Below are 16,053 nucleotides of genomic sequence, written 5' to 3' on the forward strand. Positions count from 1 at the left end.
ATGTTACCTTTCTACAATAGGCTGGTTTCTACAGAAACTGACACACACTTCTCCATCCAACCTTCAAGTTAGCAAAAGGCATGATCAGAGTTCAAGGCAAATTCCAGCCAGGCGAAAACACTCAAGGAAGTTGCGAATCAGAACTGATGAAGGATTTGGTCTGGGGAGTGTGTGACGAGCCAGGCAGAGAGGCTTGGAAGGCATTTCATCCATGTATTAAAGGCAGTGAGCATAGTAAACAAACAAAAAAGAGTCTGGTGGTTAACATTGAGATTGGTTTATTTGTTGCTTCATTGGTCTGCAACTCCATGAATGAGGAGCAAAACTAATACAAAAGTCAAGAACCCTTGGCTCACAGCTTCCTGCACCCTGATAGTGGGGGCATCCCTACATAAAAAAGGTAAAGATAAAGGACCCCTGGGTGGTTAAGTCCAGCCAAAGTCGACTATGGGGTTGCGGTGCTCATCTCGCTTTCAGGCTGAGGGAACCGGCGTTTGTCCACAGACAGCTTTCTGGGTCATGTGGCCAGCATGACTAAACCGCTTCTGGCACAACAGAACCCTGTAATGGAAACCAGAGTGCACGGAAATGCCATTTACCTTCCCACTGCAACCATACCTATTGATCTACTTGCACTGGCATGCTTTTGAACTGCTAGGTTGGCAGGAACAGGGACAGAGCAATGGGAGTTCACCCCATCGCGGGGATTCGAACTGCCGACCTTCTGATCGGCAAGCCCAAGTGGCTCAGTGGTTTAGAAGCATTCCTTCCTCTTAGGAGGTGATTGTTTTCATCCAGCCATCCCAGGTGGAAAAGAACCAAAACTAAGTAATGCAGTTGTGCATTTTATCCTATTTTCATCCTGTATGCTCTGAGACTATATATATATATATATATATATATATATATATATATATATATTTCGTGAAAATCTACGAAAGCATATATATATATATATATATATATATATATATATATATATATATACACACACACACACACACACACACACACGTTTTATTCAATGATAGCAGTACCGAGTTTACATCTATCGCTGTGTGCTCTTCTCACAGGAAGGCAAGTGTATTCAAGAATGCTTCTGAGTTTCAGTTCAGAGCTATATGGAATCTTGAATTCCAGTGTTATCAACAATTGCAGCATTACACCAATGGGGGAAAACTAGGCGTAATGAGGAGAACTGGCAGGTCAGGAACAGGAACAAAAACACATTGCCTCATCTTTATAATAGTGTCACTCATAACAGCAAGCAGCCACATCTACGAAACAAGCTGAGGGCACTCTTTTCTGACCTGCCATACTTAGCGAAACAGGCAGCTTTTCATATTTCTTAAAAGCATGCAGGATTAACGTTGCAGTGGTTCTGTAAATGGCTTCTGGGGCCTTCGTCTCCTTTTGCTGGGGGAATAAGAAACAAAAACAAACTTTGAGAATGGCAATGCCTTTGTTTACTGAGTATACAAAGTGTTCCTCGAAAAATGATGATGATGATGATGATGATGATGATGATTTTATTATTTATACCCCACCCATCTAGCTGGGTTTCTCCAGACACTCTGAGCTGCTTACAGCATATCTAAAAACATAAAGATGTGCCACAATTACATGGCAAGGGTTCTGGGGAGGAGGGGGAAAGTGAACCCTGAAGCAGTAAAATGGAGGAGGAGAAAGTAGATACAAAGAAGTGATTGAAAGTAATGGCAAGCATGTACACAAGCAACCATATTTCCAGACTGACCCCAAGCTCCTCGTATTGCGTGGCTTGGAGTGTAGGCATTGTTTGGTCAATGAAAGGCACGTACCGTATTTTTCCATGTATAAGATGATATATTTTCCTTAGAAATAATTGGCAGAAATCATGGGTCATCTTATACACGGATAGCCATGGGGGAACGGGCAATTGGTGGCAGCAGCCAGCAGGAGATTTGCAGTGGTGATTGGGCACATGATTGGTTGCTGCAGCAAGGCCTCCTGACGATTGGCTGTGGCTGAGGCAATTGGGTGGGCTATTTACAGCAGCGGTGATGCATGAGTGCAATTGGCTGTGGTTGTGTTGAGTGTTCCTGTTGGGTTTCTGTGTTAGTATGACTATTTGTGAGACAAAGAGAGACAGGAGCAGATGCCTGCAAGAAACTGGCACAAAGGACCCAAGCACAAGAGCTCTCCTGTCAGGGACCATGCTGAGGAGGGCTGCACTGAGGAGGAATGGTGGGAGCTACCCCCTCCCCCTGCTCCTGCTCCTGAATCTTCCCAGGAGCAGGAGGACAGTATAGATTTGGAACAGTGGTTTGCAGAGGGACATAGTTCAGAAGACAGAAGCTGGGAAGTATTGGGTGGGGAACAGCTAGGAGAAGAATAACTGGGAGAGAGTGAGTTAACAGACTCCCTTTCGCTGAAAGGTGTCCATCCGCTCAGCCCAAGGTCAAGGAGAGCAGATAAGGTGGCTGCACAGAAAGTACAGTGGTTGCGAGATCAGGTTGCAAGACGCGGAAGTGACAGGGGAGACTGGGGGGAAGTGAGTGGAAACCTTAATTGGGAGCACCTTCATTCCTAGAAATGGATTCTTTGTTCTCTCACTGTGACCATTAAAGTTCCAACTGGTAAGAGACCCCTTTCGCTTTGTTCTGCTTATCTACTGCCAAAGGGGGGGGGGGGAGGAAGCCAAGTCCCAGAAGCCTGACATCTCCTCCCTCAGGACTTCTAGCAACTGCTATTCAGAGATCTTCTGGCCTTTGACCATGGAGGCAGAGTAAAAGCTAACATACATCATTATATCACGTTGCCAATTTCACCCATGCCCATATCCCTCAATTTATTCTCGTGCCTTCTGCATGCAAAGCTCCATCCCCAAGCTCCATCTACTCCTCACATAGGAAAAACATTGAGAGTACGTGTCAGGTGAACCCTGTAGCATCTCCCTATCGTCATTCTTTAGTAATGCATGAGCAATTCCATAAGCATTTGGACTCGTCACATACTGGGATCGCCATGGGACTGTAGACACCATCAAGCTTATTAAATCTCCTTGCCCTTGAGCTCTGAAGAATGACAGGAGGCAACCCTGTTTGAAGGCACAGGAAATCAATATAAGTAGTTGACAATCAAATTTGTCCCAACTTCATTCAAATAATGGAGAGAAAGCAGAAAGTTACACTCATTGGCTTTCTCCCCCAGGGGGAGGGGGATTAATCATGAACAGGGAAATGTGGAGGCGGAACTAAGCTGACTGGGTGAGAACGTAGCAACGTCGTCATTACTTTAAAAGTAAATACAGGAAATTAAACTGACTTATGAAAGGCAAGGGCATGAAAAAATGAAGCATCAGGAGAAGAGCAATTAAGGCATCATAAGAAAACAAATAGGGAATAAGAAGGAGGGGACAGAGAGTAATGCATAAAGCAGATCTCTAGTTTCATTACATTCTCATAAGTATTTGTGACTAAGTAATAATAATAATAAACAACTTTTATTTGTATCCCACCCTCCGTGGCCGAGACTGGGCTCAGGGTGGCTAACATCAAATATAAACATTGATATAAAAATCAATCAATAATTAAATCACATCTTAAAAACAAGTCAGGATAAAATTGAAATCTGAATTAGATGGCTTTCCACCGAATTTGGGTTGGGAACAGTAAACTCTCATCAGGCCCAACTGTGTATGCTGATCTTATATGGGCCTGTGAAAATGCTGGGAGGCCTCTTTCGTACTAGTTCTTATACAAAAAGGGAAGGGGAGTCAGGCTGAGCCCTGACCAAACCCTCCATAAATTATTTATTTATTGCATTTATTTCCCCCACGTTCTTTTTCAAGGAACACAAGGTGGCATACTAAGTTATTGGCGCTAATGCTATTTTTCCTAGAAAAAAGAGGTGCCAGAACTCACCACGAACGTCTACTCTTAGAATGCCAATGGCACCCACCTGAGAGGTACTGGAACGGACTTCTGGTGAGTTTCAGCTTAAAAAAAAAAAGCCCTGGTTCTTGTCCTCCTCATTTAATTCCCACAACAGCCCTGTAAGGTAGATTAGCCTGAGAGACAGTGTCTGGCCCAAAGTCACCCAGTGAGCCTCATGGCTGAATGGGGATTATGAACTCTGGTCTCTCAGGTCCTAGTCCAACATTCTAACTACGACACCACAGTGGCCCTCAGTTGACAGTAGCATGGAATAAGTAGGCAAGAAGAAGAAGAAGAGGAGGAGGAGGAGGAGGACGAGGAGGAGGAGGAGGAGGAGGAGGAAGAGTTTGGACTTGATGTCCTGCTTTATCACTACCCTAAGAAGTCTCAAAGCGGCTAACATTCTCCTTTCCCTTCCTCCCCCACAACAAACACTCTGTGAGGTGAGTGGGGCTGAGAGACTTCAAAGAAGTGTGACTAGCCCAAGGTCACCCAGCAGCTGCATATGGAGGAAGAGCAGGGAAGCGAACCCAGTTCACCAGATTATGAGTCCACCGCTCTTAACCACTACACCACCCTGGGGGACCCAAAAACAGGACATTCCAGGATCTAAGCAGAAGCTGGGCTTCGCTTCTTTTGTTCTGGTATGCCACACTTAAAATGGGGCACTTATGGAGTACAGTATAATGACTTGGCTGTGGTTCTGATTTTCATAAGAAAATCAGATTTTAACAGTATTCAAATTTGTTTTCATTTAGGTCAGTCCTTTGGATAGTTTATAATGATATAAGAAAATGGACAGCACCATGCAGAAGTCAGTCATGAAATCAGTAAATTCTTCCTGAAGTAAGTAAGAAATAATGCTACAGTTAACAAAACAAACCCATGCATATCTACTCAGATTGAAATCTAACTGAATTCAATGGTATTTATTCCCAATGGAGTGCAAATAAGATTATAGCCTAAGTAAAAGAAACAGCTGGTCATTTATAGGGAAAATTACCATATAGTTGGCTGACTAATATACTGTAGATAGCGGTGAAATTAAATTTTTATATAGCCTAACAAAATTTAAGATAGGTTCAGGTAGGGATACATGAGGTCTCAGGATATGGTCTGATGGCACAGACGAAGCCACAGCCTTGCTAATGCTAAGCAGGTCTGGGTGTGGTAAGTGCTTGAAGACCACAGGGTTGCTGCCTTTGGTTTTCATGATGGAAGAAAAGCAGGATGTGGGTTTTCGAAAATAAATAAGAAAGATTTATATGATCTGAAGAGAAACCAGAGTAATAAATGAGGGGTTGTCTCAAAGCAAGTTATACTAACAGCAGACCCATCAAAATCAATGAACTTAACTCCACTGATTTCAATAGGTTTGCTTGGAGTAGGACTAAATAAATGAGCATCCCTTGGTTTGATCTCCCATCAGCCCCATCTCCTATCAGCCAACAGCTGGGGAAGATGGGAGTTGTGGTCCTTCAACGTCTGGGAGGGGTGTCACAGGTTCCCCATCTCTGGAGTAGACAAAGTTGACCCAGGTGGACAAAAGGTTTGACAGTGTGGGGTAATTTCATATGCTCAAACCACGTACACTTCCCAGAGTGCTTGAGCAAGAAGGAGATAAAAATGAAATTAGTAACATTTCTCTTCTGCTGCACACATCCATTGAATTATTTCCCCTTCTTCAGAGGTAATATTTGTTTTAAACACATATTTATTGGGGATAGTGTACAAAAAACACTCAAATAACATACCACTATCAATGAAAACAGAAAAAGAAAATAATAAAAACAGATAGATCTGTATCATGATTGCTTCATTTCCCCCTTTTTTGACATTTCCATCTTTCTTCCTTAAACATTTTGCTGCCTATCTGATCCAGTGAAATCATTATTCAACTGTTATATTTAAAGAGGCGTTACCCAGCTAAAGTCATTAATATTAATCCACTGACTGGAAATTTTGTACTTTACAATTATTTCCTTTCTTCCAACCCATCTTGCCCTCCTTCCCTTTTACTTTACTAAATATGTTTTGTTGGCTTTAACTTTATAGTGTAAGATTGCACTGACGGTGCAGAGGGAAAGTTATTTTGCTGTTGCTGTTCAGCACTAAGCAATTTTCGGTGCTTTGCTTTGACAACTCTATTGAGGTTATTAATACTGCACATATGGAAGCAAATTGGATGAATAAAAGCTGGCTTTTAAAAATTGTTTAGCAGAAAAATATGGTTCAAAAGTGTTAGTACAGAACTTTACTCCAAAACAACTTGAAACAAATAAAGTTACTTTCAGATAGATGCATAATATCTTACGCTGATCGCAGCACAGGTAAAATATCTTAGATTATTGATATCTTACACCCAGAGCTAAAAAATCAAAGCTCTGTCTCTCTTCCAGCTTTGAAACAACCTCTGGTGAGGATTTTGATTTGTCTCTTCAGCAGTGGCTGAAAAGTAAACTTTTCAAAGCTACTGATCCAGGAAGGAAATGTTACACTTCCCTGCTCTGTGTTACATAAGACAACCCACAATTAGAGTAACTATATGTCAAAATCGTAAAGAACCCTTCTTATTTTTAGATCTGTTGCTCATTCTTCAATGAGAATATTCACTGCCTGGAGCAGTTCCTGTATGTATGTATGTATGAATGAATGAATGAATGAATGAATGAATGAATGAATGATGGTATCTTAACAGCATAACAGAATGCAGGATGATTCAGAACTCAGTGTAGTTTGATTCAAAATGATCCAAGAGCCACTGGAGGTGGGGGGGGGGGAGAGACTTCATCTTTTTAGCTAACCATCGCCTTGTTTCAAACACACATTCAAGATATTTTCAAATGTCAAAAGATTTATATTTCACAAAGAACTTAGTATTTAATATACCCACTTCATATTTCTAATAAATAGAGTGTTAAATGGTTTCCTAAGGTTAGGGTGGAACGCGGGTGGTGCTGTGGGTTAAACCACAGAGCCTAGGACTTGCCGATCAGAAGGTCGACGGTTCGAATCCCCGTGACGGGTTGAGCTCCCGTTGCTCGGTCCCTGCTCCTGCCAACCTAGCAGTTCGAAAGGACAACAAAGTGCAAGTAGATAAATAGGTACCGCTCCAGTGGGAAGGCAAACGGCGTTTCCGTGCACTGCTCTGGTTCGCCAGAAGCGGCTTAGTCATGCTGTCCACATGACCCAGAAGCTGTTCGCCGGCTCCCTCAGCCAATAAAGCGAGATGAGCGCCGCAACCCCAGAGCCGGCCATGACTGGACCTAATGGTCAGGGGTCCCTTTACCTTTACCTTTTAAGGTTAGGGTTGCCCAGTGGCAGAGCTTCCTGGTGTTCCAGGTTCTAGCCCGACTCTGGCTCTCCTAGAAGCCATATACTTCTTGGAAACTTTGTTTGGGTTTAAGTGCAACTAGCATTAGTTGGACTGAAGTCATTCTGTATGTGGCAAAGATGAGCACTTTGAAGTGGAAACAGTATACATTGCAAAAGAATAACAAAAAAATCCAAGCCATTTTATGTGAATATGAACATTTTCTACAATAAATGCAATACACGGCATGATTGAAAAAGAACAAAACAGTGTCATCCACTTTACACTTAAACTTTGCACAATCTGCTTGAAACTTCTACTGTGAAACTCCTTAAAATCACACTGGAGCTATGCAAAGGAGGAGGTTGTTTTCATTATAAACTGAATGCCTGATGCTGAATATGATGATTTGCCACTAAAAGCATAAGACTTCAAGGCGGTGTGTGATTTTCTGCCTAATGGTTCAAGCTACAGTGGTACCTCGGGTTAAGTACTTAATTTGTTCTGGAGGTTTGTTCTTAACCTGAAACTGTTCTTAACCTAAAGCACCACTTTAGCTAATGGGGCCTCCTGCTGCCGCCGAGCGATTTCTGTTCTCATCCTGAAGCAAAGTTCTTAACCCAAGGTACTATTTCTGGGTTAGTGAAGTCTGTAACCTGAAGCGTATGTAACCTGAAGCGTATGTAACCTGAGGTACCACTGTATATGCATTGGAAAACGTCTTTTGAAACCATGATTTGCCCAACACTGCATTGTTAAAACAAGTGATACTTGATTCAGATCCTTGTTGACTGTGTATGGAATGATTCTAGGCGATGCAAAACAAGCTTGCCAGAAATATTCCCATCAATGCCCCCACTTATATATATATATTTAACAGAGTAGCTCGGAGGCACAAGGGCATACAGTGTCATTTAACATTGAACCACAAAGAAGATCAGATAGAATATTTGCACAAAAGCCATAGCCAAAGGGATACAGGCTAAAACTCACAATCATTCCTCTCTTTGAAAGCCTGGGAAGAGTTTGTGGTCATTACTAACCTTTTGCATTTCTCAAGTTTGAAAAATTAATTGATTCACCCACATGCTCTTATGGCTGGTTGGCAAAGCGGTGAACTATTTTTTCCCCATAGTCAACAGTGTCAAGCTGTGAAGTTATTCATGTTGACATTACTCTTTTCTTTTTCGAAAAAAGAAAGAAAAGATAGTGCCCTGGTAGAAGCCTGGCAGGTCAAATTTGAAAAAAGGTTGTCATAGATGCTGTGGAGAAGAGCCTTTTAAAATTCCAGCCTGCATCCAGTGTACAGAATGATAGACAGGAAGCTCAAAAGGAAATTGCATCTTATGAACACCATTCTTATTCATTACAGTCAATGAAACTTTTGCCCCTGGTTTTCCTGCATTTGGCTGAAAGCTTCTCTGTACACATTGTGTACAACATTGCTTGTTGTGGGCTGTATCCTCTTCTCGGCAGCCTCAAACCTACCTCTAGGCAGCATATTCATTTAAGGCAAATTAGCATCTATACTGGGCAGGTGTTGACACCCTGGGGGCAAAAAGATGGTGCGTGAACCAGGCTTGAATTTGCAGGTGATGATTTCCTTGTATCCTGGATGACAGCACAGCAGCTTAGCATTTAACCGAGGCACCTTGAGAGAACAGCAAAGTAAAAGTTGTAGTAATAGCTGTATCCTCCAGAGTCCATTCTTCCTCGGGCTATAAAGAAGGAAGCTACATCTATTAGTAGTCTATTTAAGGGTTGGTGTCTCCCATATGCATGCCACCACAGGTGGTGCTTCCCTCAGCAAAGTCTGGTAGAGGAAACAGCTTTCTTATCTTGGTTTCTCATGGTAAAAGTACAATCTGCAGGAGTTGTGCCATATATTGGGACCAGGGGAACTGTAGGGGTACTATAATAAATTGGGTGTTGCTGTTGATATTTAGAAACCACACTGCGATGTTTAAACAAGGAGGGAAACGGACATCAGTTCTGTAAAAGAATTAGCAGTTGCCATTTGTGGTTGTGTGTTATTTGTTAAAGGTGCCACACTCATAGATTCCATCTAAAGGAAGTCCATTGCACTGCTCAGAGTGCCCCTGCCTTCTGAAGTTAAGTTAGGCAGCTGCAGGGAATAGGGGATGATCCGAAGGGAGACGCTTTTCAGACATTTCCAAGAGCATCAAAAGGAGCCTCTTTTAAAGCATTTATTATTATTATTATTATTATTATTATTATTATTATTATTATTTGAAAAGAATGTGAAGATGCTCACCTATGAAGAGTGAAGGCTTTGTTTGCCTTCAGTGACACCAGCCCATACTGAAATATTATTGGTTGCACTATAGCTTTGTCACAGCATTCCATGATCCCTGATTGGCTAGCATCATCCAGCTAGTGGACCCCAGAAGCTTGGCGCTATCTCTCCACTGGCCTTTTGCCCTCGATAATGTGATAGTATAATCAACTGCCAATGCAGCACCAGATGTTATTCCCTTCACTGTGTGAACCCTAGTTGGCCGGGATTACTCATGTGGCTAATCAAGGAAGACGAAAATGCAGTGATGAGAAGATGGAATATGAGGCCAAAAAAAATAATAATTGTGGAGATGGGAACAATGGGAGCAAACAGGATAGGGGAAACAGGAAATGTTTTTGCAAGTACTCTAGTATTGGGGAAACCACTATATCAAAATAAGAGAACATTTGGGGCACCACTTCAGTAGTTGCTCCCTCAATAAGGAACCTGCTTCTCATAAAATTCTAAGATCTTTTTTTTCACTAAGCACCCATAAGCCAGCCAACATGTGGTGTTTTTGCTCAGCTTTTCCTGATTATATATAGTCTAAGATATATAGATATGGCTTTTTAATTGGGCTGTGCTATTTTATCCTTACAGTCTGTGTCATTCTAATATGTATAATGTTAAGCATGTAGGATTCTTAAGCAAGGGAAGTGTGTGTGTGTGTGTGTGTGTGTGTGTGTTTCTGTAAATGAATCATCCATGTTCAGGTACAGTATACCTCTGAAGAAGAGATCCTGGGAACACAGAATTGCAATCTTCTTGCTACCTGCTGAATTGCATGGACTTTGATCTGACCTACCAATACAATTGTTGGGTTATTATGACCAAATGGCTATATTGAAAGTAATCGCACCATAATCATACATTCTAAAATTGCTCATTTTTTGCGGCACAGATGATGAAAGAAGACCATCTGCCACTATAAAAACCTATAAGAACGCAAAATTATTTATTATCTGAGATGCAGGAAGGATTATTCTCTTCTAAGAAAAAGGTTTGGAAGGTGAATGATAAAAAATGTTCTAGTTTTAATGAAGTTGAACAAGAGAAAAACAGGCTGCATTATATATCCTTGGTTTGTAGACCTAAATTCTAGGAATACCCCTTTTCTCCTTTGATGTGGTTTGACATGAAGTGTATAGATCATTTAGTATGCTTGTTTGGTGCATAAATTCCTCCGCTCATGAAAGGAATATCTCCTTCCCTTTAGCATCTAAATTATATATGAGGACATTGATAAAGGAAGATCTAATTCCTTCATTAAACAGTCAATGAATGAAGGGCCATCCATAGCAGGGCTGGGGAAGCTGTGGCTTTCCAGATGTTGTTGAACTCCAACTCCCATCAGCCCCTGGTAGCATGGCCAATGGTCTGGGGGTGATAGGAGTTGTAGCTCAGCAACAACTGGGGGGGGGGGACACAGACTCCTCATCTCTGATCTATATATATATAGTTCATTTGTATTAGCATTGACAATATATTCCATGAAGATTCCCCCGGTGGAGAGTATATTTCAAAAACCACACTTGTACCTAAAGCAGTAGAAGACAACATGTTAATATCATTGTCTGACCTCCCAGCAGGTGAGTCATTGCTGCTTACCTGGAGGGAGAAGGGCAGGGTTGAGATGGTGAGGAGGGAAGTGTGGTGCAAACACACCAACAGAGGCAGCAGATTAGCTCCACTGGTGTATTTGCACTGCACCAGCCACTCTACCACCTCGTCCCTCCCCATCTCAGTAAGCAGGAGGGACTCACCTGCCAGGAGAACAGGTAAGCACCTCCAGCCCACCACATTGTTTGCTACTAGCTTGAAGTTATTAGCTCATGGAGTTAAATATCTCCAGAAACCTCTGTCAACTACTTTTGCCATTTTTCTGGACATTTATTGTTGGTTTGCAGATAGTTGCCTTTGTGATATTATCTTGTGTTGATTGCAGAAGTCATTGTATCACTGCCCTGTTTGTATCACAGAGCAAGTCACCTTTTAAACAAAAAAAAAACACTTCTAGGATGAGATTTTAGCAAGTCACAGTTTCATCACTGCAGCCGGAACACAACCATGGGATCAGAGCAAGCCTTTTTTGCAACAGGGAGACCTAATTGCTTCCTCCTGAATCCTTCAAAAGCACCATCAAGCCTTTCATCCGTAACATCAAAATGAATTCTAGAAGATGCAAATGAAAAAAAAAAATCAAATGTAAATTTCCCAATATTCTCTGATGTATATCATATATAGGCATGTGGGAAGGAGAGAATTGGTGCCAAATATTTCATCATTCATTTCAGTGGTCCAAAGAATACCAAGTCAGTTCCCAATGCATTGCTCTTCTCTGATGTACATTTCCCAGTCTGCTTGAAACTAGCACAGAGAGAAGCAGCTGGCATCTGTCGTTTTTCAAAAGCTACTCTGTTGTCATCAGCAGGAAAGAACCAATCATTTTAATAAGCATATCAATGCAATTCTTTTTGATGTGATTGCTATTGTTTCTTGCAGGTATCAGATATTCTGTATCAAGCATGTCCATATCACTACTCATGTTTAATAAGAAGGAAAATCCACTGTGTTTAGTGGGGCTTCCTTCCAAGAATCATAGTGTTGCTTAAGTTAACAGAGTGCTGCATATGAATCCAACACATTTTTGCTCAGAAGTGAGTTCATTGAGGTTCAGTGAGGATTACTTCCAGGTACATAGGATTAGAGCTCTAAACTGGTGCTTTTCCTTCTTGTGGGTGGGGTTGGGTGGCAATGATCAAATCTGAGTACCCTTGGATTGTTTTGAATGCATGTCTGAATGCTTTAACTGGTCCGTCAAAGCCATTCCTGGGGTGTGGCCGCTGTCGCATGCTGACAACTTCTATGAACTACAGGTGAGCGCTGAGTTCAGGGTGGGGACCAAAGGTGGACAAACTACCCCAGAAGGAGCATGATGTGTCCCCACCCATGGTACTACCCCTCCCCTAACACCCCACACATTCCATGATATATTCTTCTGAATACTCGTGGCTGGAAACCGCAGAAGAGGAGAGTGGTTTTCTGCTTGGGTCTTGCACCTTAGGCACCAGGTTGGCAAAGACTTGGTGAAGAAGAAGAAGAAGAAGAAGAAGAAGAAGAAGAAGAAGAAGAAGAAGAAGAAGTAGTTTTATTTATACCCCGCCCTCCCCAGCCAAGACTGGGCTCAGGGAGGCTAACACCAGGTATAAAAACAATTGATTAAAATACAACTTAAAAACAAGATTAAAATACAACATTAAAATGCAGCCTCATTTAAGTAGAAACTCAAATCAAAAACTTTTTGTGGATGAAAACGTCAAATCTTCACCAAGGCCAACTATCCAGACTGGTCCTATGTGGCCAGAAAAAAGCCAGGGAAGTCCCCAAATAGGAGTTCCATCACAGAAGGTGAAAGGAAAAAGGAAAGAGGGGAAGGGGATCAAGTTGATTCCAAGCCAAAGGCCAGGCAGAACAACTCTGTCTTACATGAATACTATTTTCTCTTACATGCCTTTTCTTTTTAAAAATGGTTAGCAGCTAGTGTCAAACTTTGAATGAAATGGCTTGTCTAGAGGAGAATATTCAACATCCTGACAATGTGCCTACTGGGAAAGAGCCAAGGTTAAATGAGCACAATCATGCCTAAGTAACCTTGAATCTAATAAAACAAAACAGCTCCAAGATCTGTTAAGGGAACTTAAGTTGTTATTCAAATGGAATGCCATAACTCACGCAGGGCTGTCATCCTGGGGAGGGAATGTAGATCACAAGCAACCTTCTCTGTCACAACGAATGTTCGCTTTACATTCACACACAAAATGAGATCCACCGTGCCAAAAAAGCTGTTGTCGCTGAGAGTGAATTCACACGTGGACACATTCATCACTGTGTGAGATGGTCACCACTGATTAAACAAGGCAGAGGGAAAGTTCAGGTGCCCTGACACCACTTTGGACTATACTTTCCATTGGAGGCAATTCATGTATTCAGCTGCAAATCACTGAGTAATGTATGTGAATGTGTACATCAAACTTGAGCTACATTTTACTTTATATGCTCTTCTTATTTTACATTTATTTAACATCAACAGTGTGCGAGTGCTCTCTCTCCTTGTAGTAGTAGTAGTAGTAGTAGTAGTAGTAGTAGTAATAATAATAATAATAATAATTTATTAATTGTACACAGTGCTTTTTTCTGGGGGTACCGGCACCTTTCCCCCACAAATGTTAAAAGTGTGGCATTTATTAGAATTACTTCATAACGAGTACCAGCACCTTTTTTTCTTAAAAAACAACAACACTGTTTGTACCCCACCCATCTGACTGGGTTGCCCTAGCCACTCTGGGCAGCTTCCAACACAGGATACACCAGACATTTGCTTGCAAAAAGGTCAGTGAGATATAGGGGTTAGAGCAGCCTTAGTCCCCAGATGTTATTGAACTACAATTCCCATCACCCCTAGCTAGCAAGGCCAGAGCTCAGAGCTGATGGGAGTTGTAGTCCAACAACATCTGGGGACCCACAGGTTGAGAACCGCTGGGTTAGAGTGTCAGATTATGTTCTGACTGAGCTTTCAAAGGTTTGATGCTTCTGACTATCAGCTGCTGGGAATCCAAAATGGGGAGAGTGCCATTGCGCTCGTGTCTTATGAGTTTCCCTTCGGCACCTGGTTGGCCACTGTGAGAGGAGGATGCTGGACTTTGATGAGCCTCCCATCCGATCCAACAGGGCTCTTTTTATGTTCTTCTGTCCCTTAGAGAAGACCCTGGTGGAAAAAAGGACCATCATGGAAGGAAGCCGGAGATGATTCAGGCATATTGCTATGCACAAATAAATGTTCATTAGCAGACTGAATGTAATTTTCTATGATAAATCCAGCCACAGGGAACATGGCACAGGAGTGCCTTTTGAGATGCAAACCACAGGAATATAATATGAGAGGTTTTATAGACAAACAGGGCAAAACTGTTCCAGACTGAACCACTTTAACTGGGGCTGGGGGTTGCATGCCTGAACACATATCTATTGTTGCATGCCACTCCAATCTCCGAGTGGGGTTCCAGGCGCCTGCCAAGGGTTCATGATTCCTCTGGGAAATGAGGCAAAGTGGAGACTGTGGTGTCTTTATAATATATGGTTTATTTCCACCTATATACAATCCGAGCCTACAATGGACGGGCTCACAGCGTAAACACCCCAAAAGGGCCTTGTTTCTCCCATAGCTGCAACCTTGGATTCAAACAGAAATCAAACATTGCTCTCGAATATTGCTCTCCCTCTCATTCTCCAGATTGCTGCTTTCCTTGCTAGGTCAAATCACTGCTCCTGTTAACTCTAAACTGTTGAGTTATCTGTTGAGGGAGGGGCCCCCACATATTTGCTGTCTCACACCGAGCCCCTTAAACACCCTTAATGTCTCATCGCCCACCCAGGCTATCACCTGCCAGTGAGAGCTGTTTGACAGCAGAAGTTGGGGACTCTCCTTCCTTTGAGGTTTTAAGCAGGGGTAGGATGGCCATCTGTCATCTATGCTTTAGCTGAGATTTCTGCATTGCAGGGGGTTGGACTAGATGACCCTTGGGGTTCCTTCCAACTCTCTGATTCTATGAGCTCACCAGGAGGCTCGCCTGGCTATTCCAAGAGTTAGGAATTTTGATTAAATTTTAACACCTGCTGGATCCAGCGATTAGAGGGGGCTGGCACCCAGGTTAAGACCCCAACTCATAACTATACAGTGGTACCTCAGCTTACAGATGCTTCGGGTTACAGACACTTCAGGTTACGGACTCCGCTAGTAGTACCTCGGGTTAAGAACTTTGCTTCAGGGTGAGAACAGAAATCGCGTGCTGGTGGCATAGCGGCAGCGGGAGGCCCCATTAGCTAAAGTGGTACCTCAGGTTAAGGACAGGTTCAGGTTAAGAACGGACCTCCAGAATGAATTAAATTCTAAACCCGAGGTACCACTGTATTTTAAATCTCCCTGAGCATAAAAATTAGAGAAGGACTCTAATATATATTTCTCTCGGGCAGCGAATCAGCAAACGTCTCTAAAGCATGTGCAAAACTATTCAAGGATCAGAATAGGTGCTCCTGAATACAGAGTGAGCAGGAACTTTCTGTCCAGAATATTTTTTTTCTTCCCACATAAGAGTAAAGATTTCTCCTAATTGGACTGATTTGTTCAAATAATCCTCTCTTGCCACTAATCACACCCTGAGCCATTAAGTGGAAATTACTGTCAAGACAACTTTCTTTCTTGCTGTAAAGAGAATAAAAAGGAATGGGGGAATCTACAGGTGAAGGCAAGTAGACCAGTTCAGTTTCCATCACGCCACTACCACCTGCCAGAAAACCTTTTGGATGAGTACCTGATATCATATCTGACTCATAGGTTGAATCAAATGAGGGTTATTTTCTGTCCATCATCAATCAGCAGGGTAAAAACACAAAAGAATAAAATACATGGGTTATTTTTTTAAAACAACCACCACAACAAAGTACACAGAGCTAAAATCTTATGATGA

The sequence above is a fragment of the Podarcis muralis genome, chromosome 12 (assembly GCF_964188315.1).
Source record: "Podarcis muralis chromosome 12, rPodMur119.hap1.1, whole genome shotgun sequence".
Taxonomy (NCBI): domain Eukaryota; kingdom Metazoa; phylum Chordata; class Lepidosauria; order Squamata; family Lacertidae; genus Podarcis; species Podarcis muralis.